Here is a 16220-nt window from a genome sequence, read left to right as displayed (position 1 = left end):
AGAGCATACTAGCAACCAGGAGGCTTCTGGACTAAATGGGATTAATTTGAATTGCAAGCCATCAAATAAATTTAGTGGGATTTAGTGGACTGAAGCTGATAGTTTTTATAGTGCATGGTGGGTGAAGGATCAGGACAAAAATATCCTAACTTTTTGTGAGTTCCAGACCAGGGAGGAAATAGTATTATTGGCTGGGATATTTTCCCAATGAAAATGCATGGCATATTCTAGGGATCTGAGGTGTCAGAATGCATGAATGGATCAAAGAGTTTATTTTTAAGTACTTTGGATCTCTTGATGCCCTTTGGAGATGTAACTACTCTGTTATTTGCTTCTCACTTCTGGGCAAAATATATCTTCAGTGCAATATTATTATTATTTTTTGCTGATCATAATGCTTCTGTGATAGGTATGGAACCTTATTTCTCTACTGATCATATCTTTTCAGAGAACATCTATTTTCTGAGATTCTCTACTTTTGAGCAATAGCTTTTCAGAGGCATTTATTGTTTCTGTGTTTTTATTTAGAAAGGTACAGTGACTGATAATTCTTTAGTTCTGAATGCCCAGGAAGATGATCTGCTTTTCTTTAAATTTCTAAATCTGGTGCTAATTTTTAAGTCTATTGTCTCAGTTTTCTAAGCTATGGTTAAATTACTTGTAACTCTTGCTTATCTGCTGTTGAGGATTTTAAAATTTATTTTAGGGTACCTTGACAAAAAAAGATAACAACTACGTAGAGACTGAAATTCCATTTTTCTCTCCAATTCCTCTTTGATTGCCATACATATGTAGTCACACAAATGTTTTGCAAATATAGTGAAAGTCCAATGATCTACCTTTCCCCAGTCCCTGCTGAAACCAATACCAACCCCCAACTCCAGCACCTGTCCAAACTGTGAGACCAAGCACCAGTAAAATCTGGCAGAAAAATCAGGATTTTCCTGTCAGGCCTAGACAAATGACCTCCTGCATCACCGACCACCAGGCCTGAGAACTTATTACACCAGAGACCAAGAATCTCAATCCCCTCAGGACCATCCACTGAATTGAACCCAAGTACCCCAACTTTGACCAATAGAGGCAATATAGGTGTCATCCCAGACAACCACCCTATAAAAGATTGCCCCCTTTCTCCACCCAGGTGGAGACCCCTAAGCAATCACAGATTTTGGGCTCCCCCTTGCTCTCCCTTCCTTATCCTTTCCCCCCTCACGCTCACTTCTACTGCCATCAGTCTCCCATCCCCATTTACCCCCTCCTTTCCTCTAAATAAAGCTTTACTGTATTACTCCACTCTGTCTCATATTGCCTCTTGTATTGGACCATCATCCACCAGGACTCACATATAATTACTTATGGAAAATTTTACCCTATATAAACATGGAGGATATTTTCTTGTCACTTAATTTTGCATTTGATTGAATATATTTTGCATTGTAGCAATTTGTAAAGACATGCTGTTAAATATTAAATATATTGAATTGAAGTTAGTCAAGAATAAGAAGCAAAGGAACTCAGTAACCCAATTTTCATTTTGTTTTTACCAAAAACAAGAACTCAGACAACTTGGGATAAGATTACCTATTCAACAACATTTTCAAAGAGGAGTTATGAATAATAAATAGTATAGGGAATATATAATACATAGTATTTATATAGTGCCTTATGGTTTGTAAAGTGCATTACAAATATTTTCTCATTCGATTCTTCCAATAATGCTGAAAAGTAGATGCTATGTTTATACTCATTTTACAGATAAGAAATTAAATGACAGAAAGAAATTAAGTGATTTGCCCAGGGTCACACACTGGGTCTTGGTTTGGATGCAGGTCTCCCTAACTCTACATGGACTGTGTCAACTACCTACCCTCATTCAGAAAATGCATATTAAGAACAGTAAATGAACTTTTTGTGTTTCAAAAGTGAAGGAAAACAAGCTGAATCCATTGAAAAATATGGACAGATAAGGATATTGTTAGCAATTAATGTAGGTAATGTAGGTAAAATACTTTCAATGACCTATGGAATAGTATGGACAAGACCTATGAAGGGGAAGAAAGAGTGAATGGATTATGAACTTTACCAATGGAGATAATACCCCAAATCATTGAGATCATGGAGATATTGATGTGATAAAATAAAATTCTTTTGATGAAGTTATATAAATATGATGCAAAGAGCACTATACTCTGCAGAATCATATTTTTGGTTATCAAAGGTCAGTGGAAATATGAACAGTTGCTTAATAGTTAACTGCAATATGTTTCCAGAGATGATCTATGTGTAAGAAGGAGCAAAAGAGATAACTTTTTGAAAATGTATGATTTATAAATGAAGTGGACTAATTATGTATTATGAAGAAGGATAACAAGTGGAAATTATGAGTTCTACCACAGGATTTTAAAAGACCTAGAAGAGATGCTCCAGTACATTCAACAGATCCTTTGTACTTTGTATATGAAAGGACATCTACAATAATTCAATAGAAATATAATTTCATTGATTGGTTGGAATCTATGCTGGTACAGGAAATTCACACTTTAGTGAACTCATTGATTTTTGAAATACATATGAGGACACCAAGGGTGATAGTTGGAAAAGGAGAACAAGTGGTAAAAGGATTTTTAGTTAGGCAACTTATTACTAATATAGAGGAAAGCATGCACTTCCTTAGTCCTTCACATCAATGTGAAAACATGAATAGTGGGGCAAGTGTTTGGTTATGGTAAATTGCATATCTCTTTTGAAAGTCCAGAGTTATGGGTCATTGCCCTTATATCCAGTTGTTGTTTCTGAAATAATTCATAGGGGCTGAGCTGGGGGATGACTTTAAGTGCATTGGTCCAATGGGTGGCCCAGATTGCTACACCCTTTATTCATCAAAAAGGTATCAGGATTATAAATTTACTAACTTTGCAAACTTGGATTATATGAAGTTTGCTGTGGTAATTATGATCATGAGAACCTTGACATTTTTGCCTAAAGGAACCTAAGACATTTGTTGTGTAGGTGGGAAATTCTTGTTATACAGACATTTCAATCAGGGCCTACCAATAGGCCAATCTTCATAATGTCCTTTTGAAGTCAAATCTAGGGTCTGTGGAGCACTGTGCTCAGTTCTAGATAGCACAGTTTAGGAATGAGATTGCCAGATGAAGCTAAATGGGATTTTGAGAGGTTTTAAAATCATCTGAAGACTTCTGGGTTAAGATGGCTGCAGAGTAGTTGCAGAACTTTTACGCTCCACACCAACGACCTGTATGATACCTCAAAAGAACAAAAAGGCCAAGTTCATGTGAGTGAAGGGGCTCCAAAATAGGACACAGCATCAAAGGTATGTGAGATTTGGGCATTTCCATGCTATAATGGGATAAATTAGCTCTCACCAAACTGCCTACAGGGCAGGATTCATAGCCAGCTCCCTAAAATTAAAGCAGTGGAGAACAACCTCTAAGTTCTTGGCAGCAGATCAAGAGCACCCCTGAGAGCAGCTAGACCTGAAACCCCAGGAGGCTGAAGAGTGAGCATCTCGGGTAGGAAGAGGGGAGTAGGGCTAGGGCAGCATACAGCAGAAACCTCCCACACACTCAGAAAGTAGACTCAGGCAAAAACTCATCATAGCTCCATACACAGAGAGCCTGCCCTCTTCACCCAGACTTCTGAGGGAAGCAAGAAACAGCAAAGTAATGGCTAGCAAGGCTCAAAAAAAAAAACCCAACCAACAGAAGAAGCAAGAAATATCGACTAGATAATTTTTACATAGAAAAAATCTGGACCACAGAACAGAGGAGGACAAACATGTAAACACATCCAAACCCTCCCAAAAAAATGAAAATTGGTCACAAGTTCTTGAAGAGTTCCAATCTGAGATCATGAGACAGGTGGAAGAGATTTGGCAAGAAAAGTGGGAAATAGAAGTTATTGAGGACTTCCGGTTAAGATGGCGGCAGAGTAAGGAGCAGCTGCTCCATCTCTCCTGACCGAAGCATACAGAACCCCTCAAGGGGAAATAAAAACGAGTCCAGAGGAACGAAGGAACCCCACAACAGGGCGCAGCATTGAAGGTACGCAGAATTGGGCATTTCCACACTATAGGGGGGTGAAACAGCTCTCACTAAACCGGGAGAGGAAGAAGCCCCTCCCCCACCCCCACACTGCACACCTTGCACAACGCCAATGCACAAGTGGGAAAACAGGACTGGGGCAACCAGATAATCACTGGCAGCCCTGGGGCTTGTACCTGTGTGCTGCAAGATGAGGGACCCCAGGAGGCTGGGGGCGCACACTGACTTTCCCCAAGCGTCCACTTGGGTGAAGGCACCGCCTCAGGCCTGGACAAAGGCCACTAAAACACAGCCTTTCCCAAGCACTGAAGGCATCACCTCAGGTGTGAATAAAGATCTCCAGCCCACTGACTTTCACTACCTTCCGTGGGGGTGAAGGCAGTGCCCTAAGAGCATCTGCACAGGCAAAGGCAGTGCCCTAGGCTTGAATCACTATCTCCAGCCCAGGCTTGGACCTCCAGTGAGGAACCTGTGCAGACCCAGCGGGGCAGTGGAAGCAGCCCCAAAGACTGCTGAAGGAACCTCAGGCAGAGGGGCAGACCAGGAACTACCAGGAGGCCTGACCCCGCGGACAAGGAGACCGGAGCCCCCCGGAGCTTGCAAGGCCCAGGCAGACCCTGAGTGTAAAGACAAAGCGGAAAAGGGGCGGGGCCAACAATGGCCAGCAATAAGGATGTCCAGAAGAAAAAGACTATCAAGAGAAACTCTGGAACACTGGACAACTTCTACACAGAGAAAATCCAGACAACAGAGGAGGGAAAACAAAAATCCAAACCTCCCCAAAAAAATGAAAGCTGGTCACAAGCTATGGAAGAGTTTAAAAGTGAAATGCTGAGGAAGATGGAAGAAATCTGGTAAGAAAATAACAGTTTAAAAGGCAGAATTTCGCATTTGGAAAGTGAGACAAGTCAACTGAAGACCAAAAATGACCAGATTGAAAAGGAAAACCAAAAAATTATAGCCGAAAACCAAAACATTAAAGCCAAAAACCAAAACATTAAAGCCGAAAACCAAAACATTAAAGCCGAAAACCAAAACATTAAAGCTGAAAACCAGTCCTCAAAGGCTAGAATCGAACATTTAGAAACCAATGATCTCTCAAGACAACAAGAACAAATAAAACAAAGTCAAAAGACTGATAAAATAGAAGGAAACATGACATATCTCAATGAGAGAGTGACAGACCAAGAAAACCGGTCTAGAAGAGACAACTTGAGAATCATTGGTCTTCCAGAAAAGGCAGAAATTAATAGAAACTTGGACTCCATACTTAAAGAAATTATTCAGCAAAATTGCCCTGAAGTTCTACAACAAGAGGGCAATATAGACATTGAAAGGATCCATAGAACACCCTCTACACTGGACCCAGAAAAGTCAGCACCCAGAAATATAATAGCGAAATTGAAGAGCTTTCAAGTTAAAGAAAAAATCTTACAAGAAGCCAGAAAGAGACAATTCAAATACCAAGGAGTACCAATAAGGATCACACAGGATCTGGCAGCCTCAATGCTAAAAGACTGCAAGGCTTGGAATACAATATTCAGAAAGGCAAGAGAGCTGGGCCTTCAGCCACGAATCAACTACCCAGCGAAACTGACTATATACTTTCAGGGGAAAGTATGGGCATTCAACAAAATTGAAGAATTCCAAGTTTTTGCACAAAAGAGACCGGGACTAAATGGAAAGTTTGACACTCAACCACAAACATCACGAGAAAGATGAAAAGGTAAATAAGAAACAGAGGGAAAAGAAAGAAAACTCATAGTCTTTTAAGCTTGACTCTTTAAGGGCATAAATAAGATCTAATTATCTGTATTACTAGGTGGAGAAATGCTATGTATAATTCTCTGTAGTGAACTCTATACACTATTATAATATTCACTATTATAGCAACCAGAAGAATAATTCATAGGGAGAGGACAGGATACTAAATGGTCTAAGAAGACATGGGGGGTGGGAGAGAGGGGGGGGAATAGTAGGGGACACCAATAAAAATCCGAGTAAGTAAGAAAAATAAGATATTCTATTACACACAAAGAGGGCATGGGAAGGGGAGGGGTTGAATAATATCATAAGAAGGAGAGGAAGAGAGCATAATCAAACCTTAATCTCAGTGTAATCAACCCAGAGAAGGAAGAGTAGCTTTATTATCCATCCAGATAAAAAACTCTATCTAACCCTACTGAGAAAGTCAGAAGGGATAAACCAAAGGGAACAGGGGAGTGGGGAGGCCAAAAAAGGGAGGGGAGAAGAACGGGGAGGGAATTCATTTGGTCTTTAAAAAAAAACAAAGAGGTGAACAACAAGGGAGGGGGAAGAAAGGGAAGTCAATCAAGGCAGGGGATGAGGAAATAACACTGCTCAATATATATGCACCAAGTGGTATAGCATCCAAATTCATAAAGGAGAAACTGGCAGAGATCAAGAAGGTAATAGATAGTAAAACCATAATAGTGGGAGATCTAAATATTCCTCTTTCAGATCTAGATAAATCAAACCAAAAAATAAATAAGAAAGAGGTAAGAGAGATGAATGAGGTCCTAGAAAAATTAGATTTAATTGATATGTGGAGAAAAATAAATAGGGACAAAAAGAATACACCTTCTTTTCAGCTGCACATGGCACATTCACAAAGATTGACCATGTTATAGGGCATAGAATCATGGCAAACAAATACAAAAGAGCAGATATAATAAATGTAACCTTCTCAGATCATAATGCGATAAAACTAATAATCAGTAAGGGCACCTGGACAGGCAAATTAAAAACCAATTGGAAATTAAACAATATGATTCTCCAAAACCAATTTGTCAAAGAAGAAATCATAGAAACAATCAACAATTTCATTGAAGAGAATGACAATGATGAGACATCCTACCAAACTCTGTGGGATGCAGCCAAGGCAGTACTCAGGGGGAAATTTATATCCCTGAGTGCATATATTAACAAATTAAGGAGGGCAGAGATTAATGAATTGGGCATGAAACTCAAAAAATTAGAAAGTGAGCAAATAAAAAACCCCCAGATGAAAACTAAATTAGAAAAGTGGGAAATAGTTAAAAAAGAATATAACAGTTTAAAAGGCAGAATTTCACGAATGGAAATTGAGGTTCAGAAATCAAATGAAATGATAAGCAAATTTAAGACCAGAAATGACCAGCTGGAAAACATGAAAAGCCAGATAGACTAGTAAGAAAAGGAAAACCAAAAGATTATAGCTGAAAACCAGTCTTTAAAGGCTAGAATTGGGCAAGTAGAAGCCAATGATCTCACAAAACAGCAAGAATTAATAAAGCAAAGTCAAAAGACTGACAAAATAGAAGGAAACATGAAATATCTCAATGAGAAGATAATAGATAAAAAACAGGTCTAGAAGAGAAAACTTGGGAATTATTGGTCTTCTGGAAAAATCAGAGACAAATAGAAATCTAGATATCATACTAAAAGAAATTATGCAATAAAACTGCCCTGATGTCATTGAACAAGAGGGCAAAATAGACATTGAAAGAGCCCATAGAACACCCTCTACACTAAATCCTCAGAAGACAACCCCCCAGTGTAATGCGAGGTGGCTAACAGAAACTTTTTGCTTCTGTAATTTCCAATGGTCACAAAAAGTCAGTTAAATGTCTTAGAATCTTCAAAAAGTCAGTTAGAACTTAAAGCTATAAATAGAGGGGAATGGGGCTTTTGCTTTCTGGCTTTTGCTGTGGCTGGAGGCTTTTGCTTTGGCTTAACCTATTGGCTTTGGCCTAATTGCTTTGGCCTTGGCCTGTGCTTATTTTGTCTTGGGGAATTTGGACCTATTTCATTTCTCTGGATCTCTCCCTGATCTCCCATCTTCATCCCTCCCCTTCCCTGAATTTCTTTTGGGTCCTGGTGGAAGGGAGGGCTTGGTGATTAGACATTGTGGGTTTAGTTTCTATAGGCAAGTAGAGTATCCTCAAATAAGTTACCCCTAATTTTAATGATTTGATAAAGACTTTACTTGAAAGGCAGTTAAATCTTCCTGAATTGGAGAGCTGGACTCTCTCTGTCTAAACCTCTCTGTGACCCATCCCCCACCATCACCCCTCTCCCTAGCAGCAGTTAGAAAACCCTGAACCCCTCTCCCCTTCTGACTGACCCTGGTATTAATAAATCCCCTTGTTACCTATTCAAACCTTCTGGTGAATCATTGTGTCAAAAATTAAGAAAAGGGCTCAAGGGGGAAGGAATCATTTTTCTTCTATTTCCTTGAGGGGAGCTGGGGGCATCCATCTTGGCTGGAAGTACCCACCCTAAACTTCCTCCAGCCATCAATTTGACTGGCAGGGAGGGGCCCTCTCGACTCTTCCCTCAAGAGACTTTGAAACTAACAAGAGAAACCCTCCATCCAAACCTAAACATTTCTTATTGGCCCTACTTTCCTCCCTGTATCCTCTGTCTCAAGCCTCTGGGAATAAACCTGTTTGAGTTGCCCTCTCCTACATACCCCATTTCCCTTATCTCCTATATACCTTCCCATATCTTCATTCCTCCTCCAATCACCTTATAATCACCTATATCTCCTTTATCCTTCCTCACACCCAAATTTCATTTGTTGACCCACACAGATTACCTTATTTACTTCTTTATAACACCAGGAATGTATTAGCCAAATTCAAAAGCTTCCAAGTTAAGGAGAAAATATTAAAAAAAGCCAGAAAGAGACAATTCAGATATCAAGGAAGACTAATCAGAATTACACAGGATCTGGTAGCCTCCACACTACAAGACTGCAAGACTTGGAATATGATATTCAGAAAGGCAAGAGAACTGAGTCTACAACCAAGGATCACCTACCCAGCAAAACTGACTATATATTTCTGGGGGAAAGTATGGGCATTCAACAAAATAGAGGATTTCCAAGAATATGTACAGAAAAGACCAAAACTAAATGGAAAGTTCGATATTCAACCACAAAAACAAAGAGAAACATGAAAAAGTAAATAAGAAAGAGATGGGAAAGAAAAAAAAATTAAAGGTTCTTTTTTAAGGGCTTCAATAAGATCAAATTACTTATATTCCCATATGGAAAAATGTTATTTGTAACTCTCAAAAATTGTACTCACTATTATAATAACTAGAAGAACTATACATAGGGAAAGGTTGGGATACTAAGTGGTCCAAGATGATATACCAAAAAAAAAAAGAAAGAAAGATAAAAGGGTTGGGATAATAGGAAATGGCACCAACAGAAACTTAAAGGAATAAAAAAATAGGATAATCTATGCCACACAAAGTGGCATATGGGAAGGGGAGGGGAAGAATACTATTATGAAAAGGAGAGGAAGATATTGTTAATAGGTAATACTTAAACCTTACTCTCAGAGGATTCAATTTTGAGAGGGAGAACAGCTAGATCCATTGGGGTAACAAATTCTGTTTTATATTACAGGGAAAAGAAGAAGGGAAAAACTAAGATGGCAAGTGGGTCAGTGAGTACATAAAGGGAGGGATAGAGTGGAGGGAAGGAATCTAATTGACCCCCCCCCCCAAAATAACAAGAGTGGAACAAAAAGGGAGGGGGCAGAAAGGGAAGTAAAATAATGGTAGGGCTTAGGGGGATTGATTAAAAGCAAACCACTTGTTTAAAAGGAAATAGCAAAAGAAAAAAAGACAGAATATGGAGGGGAGTTCAAAATGTTGGGGAATACACAGATGACAGTCATAACTCAGAATGTGAATGGGATGAACTCTCCCATTAAATGGAAGCAAATAGCAGAGTGGATCAGAAACCAAAAGCCTACCATATGTTGTCTAAAAGAAACACACAGGGTGGAGGTGAAAGGATGGAGCAAAATCTATTGGGCTTCAACTGAGAAAAAGAAGGTAGGAGTTGCAATCTTGATAGTTGATGAAGCCAAAGTAAAAATAGATCTGATCAAGAGACAGGGAAGGTAACGAAAACCTGATAAAAGAAAGTATAGACAATGAGGAAATATCAGTACTTAACACGAATGCACCAAATGTTATAGCATCCAAATTTCTAAAGAAGAAACTGGCAGAGCAGAAGGAGGAGATAGATAGTAAAATAATACTAGTAGGAGACCTGAACCTTCTCCTATCAGATCTAGATAAATAAAAAAAAAAACAAAACAAGAAAGAGGTAAGAGAGGTGAATGAAATCGTAGAAAAATTAGAGATAATAGATATGTGAAGAAAAATAAATAGGGACAAAAAGGAATACACATACTTTTCAGCAGCACATGGTATATTCTCAAAGACTGACTATATACTACAACATAAACATATGGCAAACAAATGCAAAAGAGCAGAAATAATAAATGCATCATTTTCAGATCATAATGCAATAAAAATAATAATTAGTAAGAGCATACAGAAAGACAATCAAAAACTAATTGGAATTGAATAATATGATTATCCAAAATCAGTTAAATGAAGAACAAATCATAGAAACAATTAATAATTTCATTGAAGAGAATGACAATGATGAGACATCCTACCAAAACTTGTGGAATACAGCCAAAGCAGTACTTAGGTGGAAATTTATATCCTTTGGTGCATATATTAATAGATTATGGAGGACAAAGGTTATTGAACTGTGCATTCAAATCAAAAAACCAGAAAATGAACAAATTAAAAATCCTCAGGAGAAAACTAAGTTAGAGATTATAAAAATTAAAGGAGAAATTAATAAAATCAAAAGTAAAAGAACTATTGAATTAATAAATAAGACTAGAAGCTGGTACATTGAAAAAAACAAATAAATTTGATAAAGTACTGGTCAATCTAATTTAAAAAATGCAAGAAGAAAACCAAATTAACAGTAACAAAGATGAAAAGGAAGACCTCACCTCTAATGAAGAGGAAATTAAGGCAATCATTAAAAACTATTTTGCCCAATTATATGGCAATAAAAATAGCAATCTAGGTGATATGGATGAATATTTACAAAAAGATAAATTGCCTAGATTAACAGTTGAAGAAATAGAATACTTAAATAATCCCATATCAGAAAAAGAATTTGAACAAGTCATCGAAGAACTCCCTAAGAAAAAATATCCAGGAACAAATGGATTCACAAGTTTATTCTATCAAACATTCAAAGAACAACTAATCCTAATACTATGCAAATTATGTGACATAATAAGCAAAGGAGTTCTACCAAATTCCTTTTATGACACAAATATGGTATTGATCCCAATGCCAGGTAGATCAAAAACAGAGAAAGAAATCTATAGACCAATCTCCTTAATGAAGAAAGATGCAAAAATCCTAAATAGAATACTAGCAAAAAGACTACAGCAAATGATCACAAGGGTTATTCATAATGATCAGGTTGGATTTATACCCAGAATGCAAGGATGTTTCAATATTAGGAAAACCATTCACATAATTGACTATATCAACATGATTATCTCAAAAACAACATGATTATCTCAATAGATGCTGAAAAAGCTTTTGACAAAAAACAATGCCCATTCATCCTGAAAACACTAGAAAGTATAGGAATAGAACGACCTTTCCTAAAAATAATAAACAGTATATATCTTAAACTATCAAAAGGCATCAACTGCAATGGGGATAAATTAGAAGTCTTCCCAATAAGATCGGGTGTGAAACAATGATTCTCATTATCACCTCTATTATTTAACATTGCACTAGAAACACTAGCAGTAGCAATTAGAGAAGAAAAAGAAATTGAAGGTATCAAAATAGGCAATGAGGAGACTAAGCTATCACTCTTTGCACATGATATGATGGTGTATTAAAAAACCTTAGAGAATCAACTAAAAAACAAGTGGAAATAATCAACAATTTTAGTAAAGTTGTAGGATACAAAATAAATGCACATAAATCATCAGCATTTCTATATATTTCCAACACATATCAGCAGCAAGAGGTAGAAAGAGAAATACCATTCAAAATCACCCTAGACTAGTGATGGGCAAACTACTTTCTGCTGGCCAGATAGAGGCCTCATTGAAATGTTCTATCCAGCTGCAGAACATTATTCCTAATCTGACAAGTACAATGAGTAGGATACAATACAATGAAACTTTGAAAGATTTGCCTTAGAAACAGACTGACAGATGAGCATTTCCTTTCCTTTGGCCCCCTTTTTAAAAAGTTTGCTCATCACTGCCCTATACAATATAAAATACTTAGGAATCTATCTACCAAAACAAACACAGGAATTATATGGACGTAGCTATGAAACACTTTCCAAACAATTAAAACTACATCTAGACAATTGGAAAAACATTGATTGCTCATGGGTAGGATGAGCTAACATAATAAAAATGACCATTCTTTCCAAATTAATTTACTTATTTCTTGTACCTATCAAACTATCAAAAACTTTTTTACTGAATTAGAAAAAAATCTATAACAAAGTTCATTTGGAAGAACAAAAGATCAAAAATATCAAGGAAAACAATGAAAAAAAACATGAAGGAAGGTGATCTAGCAGTACCAGATCTTAAATTGTACTACAAAGCAGTGGTCATCAAAACAATATGGTACTTGTTAAGAGACAGAAGGGAGGATCAGTGGAATAGACTTGGGGTAAGTGACATCAGCAGGACAGTCTATGATAAACCCAAAGAGCCCAACTTTTGGGACAAAAATCCACTATTTGATAGAAACTGCTGTGAAAATTGGAAAACAATATCGGAGAAATTGGGTAAAATTGGAGAAAGTTCATAAAACTTGAATCCTGATAATGGAAGCTCCTGGAACTTTGAGATGGAGGGATATGTGTATTTGCACATGTGTACATATATGTATGATATATCATCTGCATTTGGTATTCATCCTCTACCATCTACTACACCAAAAAGCAGTTAGACAAAGACACAAATATTGCACTGTCACATTGATATCTGTATATGGAATTGAGAAAACGTCTTTTACCTAAGATTGTTGATCTAGTAAGTTCTAGTTACATTATACCCAAGAGAATAAAACCATTAATGAAATATGAAAGGCCTTTAAAACTCTTAAGTGCCTATAAAATTAATTTCTCAATTTAAACACCAAACTCATTCCTCTAATTAGAAATCTTTAGTGACCATCCTTCAGCTCCATCTTTAGTCAATTATCAATTGTAGCAATAAAATAACCAGAAATAGATATGAATGTGCTGTCAATTTTTACATGGTGACTACAGATCTGTCATATTTTCTTTGTTACCCTGAATATGTTAGCAGGAAACAAATGTATATCATCCAGGTAATCAATATCCTGTATCAAATGAAAATTCTTTGCTGTATTATTATCATATTTTTTGAATGGTTTATTTATTCCACCATGCCATAAGTCCATTTTTTTGGCCAAGAACCAAAGCTCTTTGAATTGTATCACCTTGCTGGTTGATCTAATTTAGTGTGTTTGACACATATGTATTCATTCTAATATATTTGTATTTATTATTATAAACTAGGATTCAGTTTAAATAGAACATTGTCGAAGGATGGAAAAGGTTATTATTGATGTAACATACAACTTTAGGATTCTATAATTCAAATTGTCCAGTGGAAAAAAATCTTTGCTCAATGCCATGTTGCCAAAGGAAGTATTCTTCTATCTGTAATACTGTTAATAGATTTTTAGAATGTAGTGGCATAGTGGATAGAGTACTGGGCCGAGAATCAGGAAGACTGAGATTAAATCTAGACTCAGATATTTACTAGTTGTGAGACACTGGGAAAGTCAGTTAACTCTATTTTCCTCAGTTTCCTCATCTGTAAAATGACCTGGAGAATGAAATGGCAAACCACTACAGTATCTTTGCCAAGAAAAATCCCAAACTGGGTTGAAAAGAGTCAGATAGGACTGAGACAGCTAATCAACAAGAAGAATGTTAGCACTAGAAAGAACCAGAGAGACAATCTCATAATTTTATAGATAAGGAAAATGAGACCCCTAGACACTAATTGACTTACCCAGGAATATGTTACATGGTGCAAAGAGAGCTAGACTTTTAAGTGGAGGAACCTGGTTCAACTCTAGTGCTGACTCACTAAATTTCTACATGAAAGCAATTTCATCTCTTATAGCCTTAGTTTCTCCAATTACAAAATGAATGTGTTGGACTAAATGGCTTTTGTGGGTTTTTATATAATTGATATTTTGTGAATCTCTGAGTCACATATAGAGTGGCAGAGACAGTACTCAAACTTAGATCTGAATTTTAATCCAATATTCCTGACATGCTTCTTGGTACTTGGTACTTCTTGATGTCTTTTGTCCTTCTTACTTCTTTCTTTTGATTTTATTGTTTTCCATTCAGCTGAGAAAGGAAATGAATTTTCAAATAATATTCTAGCTCTTAAAGGAAGGGAAACAAGATGAATCTATTGTATTTTTCCTGTAGGCAGTAATGACCAATTCCTGTTAAAGCAGTTATGCCAAAGAGACTAACCAAATAAAAATTGAACTCACTTCAGATGGAGCAATTTCTCTTTGGAAAAAACCTAATCTCCATCTCCCAGCCTCATAGATAGTGTACAGATATAATATGAGGATATCCTTTGGCAGAAGGGGAGGTTTTGTGAGATAATTCTAGCCCATCTTACCCCTTGTAGTGTGATGATGGGATTAATTCTCCCTTACCCATATTTTGATTTAATCACCAGAAGCATATACAGCCCACTTATCCTTAAGTGGGGGAGGTCTGTGACCCATATGTGTGATAGTGGATGACAAATCGGAATCTACTGACTGCCCCCTGGGGTGTCCTAAGCAAAGATATAGTTATAATTAGTCCATGTAAAGTGGAAGAAAGGCATAGGAAGTGATGAAAGGAATGGTCTTTAAAAGTGGCAAGAACTTCCTGTGAAGACATCTTTCACTTTCAACTTGACCTTGAAGGAGCTCTGGCTTGGAACCTAGGACTGCTCTTTGATTTTCCTTTAGGACTACCATGTGAGTGAGTGAAAAAGGCTGACTTCTTTCCAGATTTCCTGGAGGTACTGGCCTCTGGAGAGGCCCCCTCCTTCATCTTAGAGGAGGTCTTGTGGCTAAAACCCTTGTTTAATTTACTTCTGGGCTTCCTTTGCTGGGGCCTCTGAAGCCCTGCCTGATTTGGACTAGGCCAGAGTAACTACTTACTCTCTCTCTCTCTCTCTCTCTGATTTCCTTACTTCCACTCTTTCTTCTTTTGTAAATAAACAACCATAAAAAGTCATTCTGACTTCAGTAATAATTTCTGGCAACCGCATTTCTCATATATTTAGTCCAATCCCTTAATTTTTACCCCTTACAATAGTCAAGGATAAGATGCTTTTGGGAATGCCTGCTTCTTAGAAAACAAATTAGATTTCATTTTAAAACTTTTCCTTTCTTTCCTTTTTCATTCCCTAGAACTTGCATCCTAATGATGTCACAAATTCCTTAGATAGCCTTTCCAGCATTGCTTGTACTTTTACTTCTACTCCCTACCCGATAACTGATTTTGATAGAGGAGTTAGTTAATTCCTTGTTCTTCATCAATATTTCCTTTTCCTCCATAATTCAGTAAGCTCTCCCACTTTGAGATTCACTTAATTAATATTTAGCAGACAATTAAGTTTCTGGTAACTGTTGTCTACAGATTGCCAAGACATTTTGCTTCCTCTCTCAATTAGTTCAGGGTCTTGCTCAACATCTTTCTCCATTCCCCAACAACTAAATTTATATGAAAAGACTTAAAAAGGGAAAGGGACCTATCTGTACAAAAATATTTATTGTAGCTCCTTTTGTTGTCACAAAGACTTGGAAATGAAGGAGCTGTCCACCAATCAGAGAATGGCTGAACAAGTTATGCTATATTATTGTGATGGGAAACTATTGTGGTATAAGAAATAAGCAGGATGATTTTGGAAAAAATCTGGCAAGACTTATATGAGCTGACACAAATTGAAGTGAGCAGAACCAGAAAGAAGATTGTACACAGTGACAAATATTTTTTGATGAACAGTTGTGGGATGATCTAGTTTTCCTCAGCAATTTTACATTACAAGATAATCCCAGAAAATCATGCTGAAAAATGCCGTCTGCTTTCAAAGAAATATACTACATTTCACTTTGTTTCTTCTTTTTCTGTTTTTCTTTTTTTTTAATTTGAGATCTCTTCTACAAAATAACCAAATATGGAGAAATGATTTACATGATTGCACATGTAAA

This window comes from Gracilinanus agilis, chromosome 5 (genome assembly GCF_016433145.1).
Source record: "Gracilinanus agilis isolate LMUSP501 chromosome 5, AgileGrace, whole genome shotgun sequence".
In the NCBI taxonomy this organism is placed as follows: domain Eukaryota; kingdom Metazoa; phylum Chordata; class Mammalia; order Didelphimorphia; family Didelphidae; genus Gracilinanus; species Gracilinanus agilis.
The sequence above is the reverse complement of the archived record's forward strand: the minus strand, read 5'-3'. Positions refer to the sequence as shown.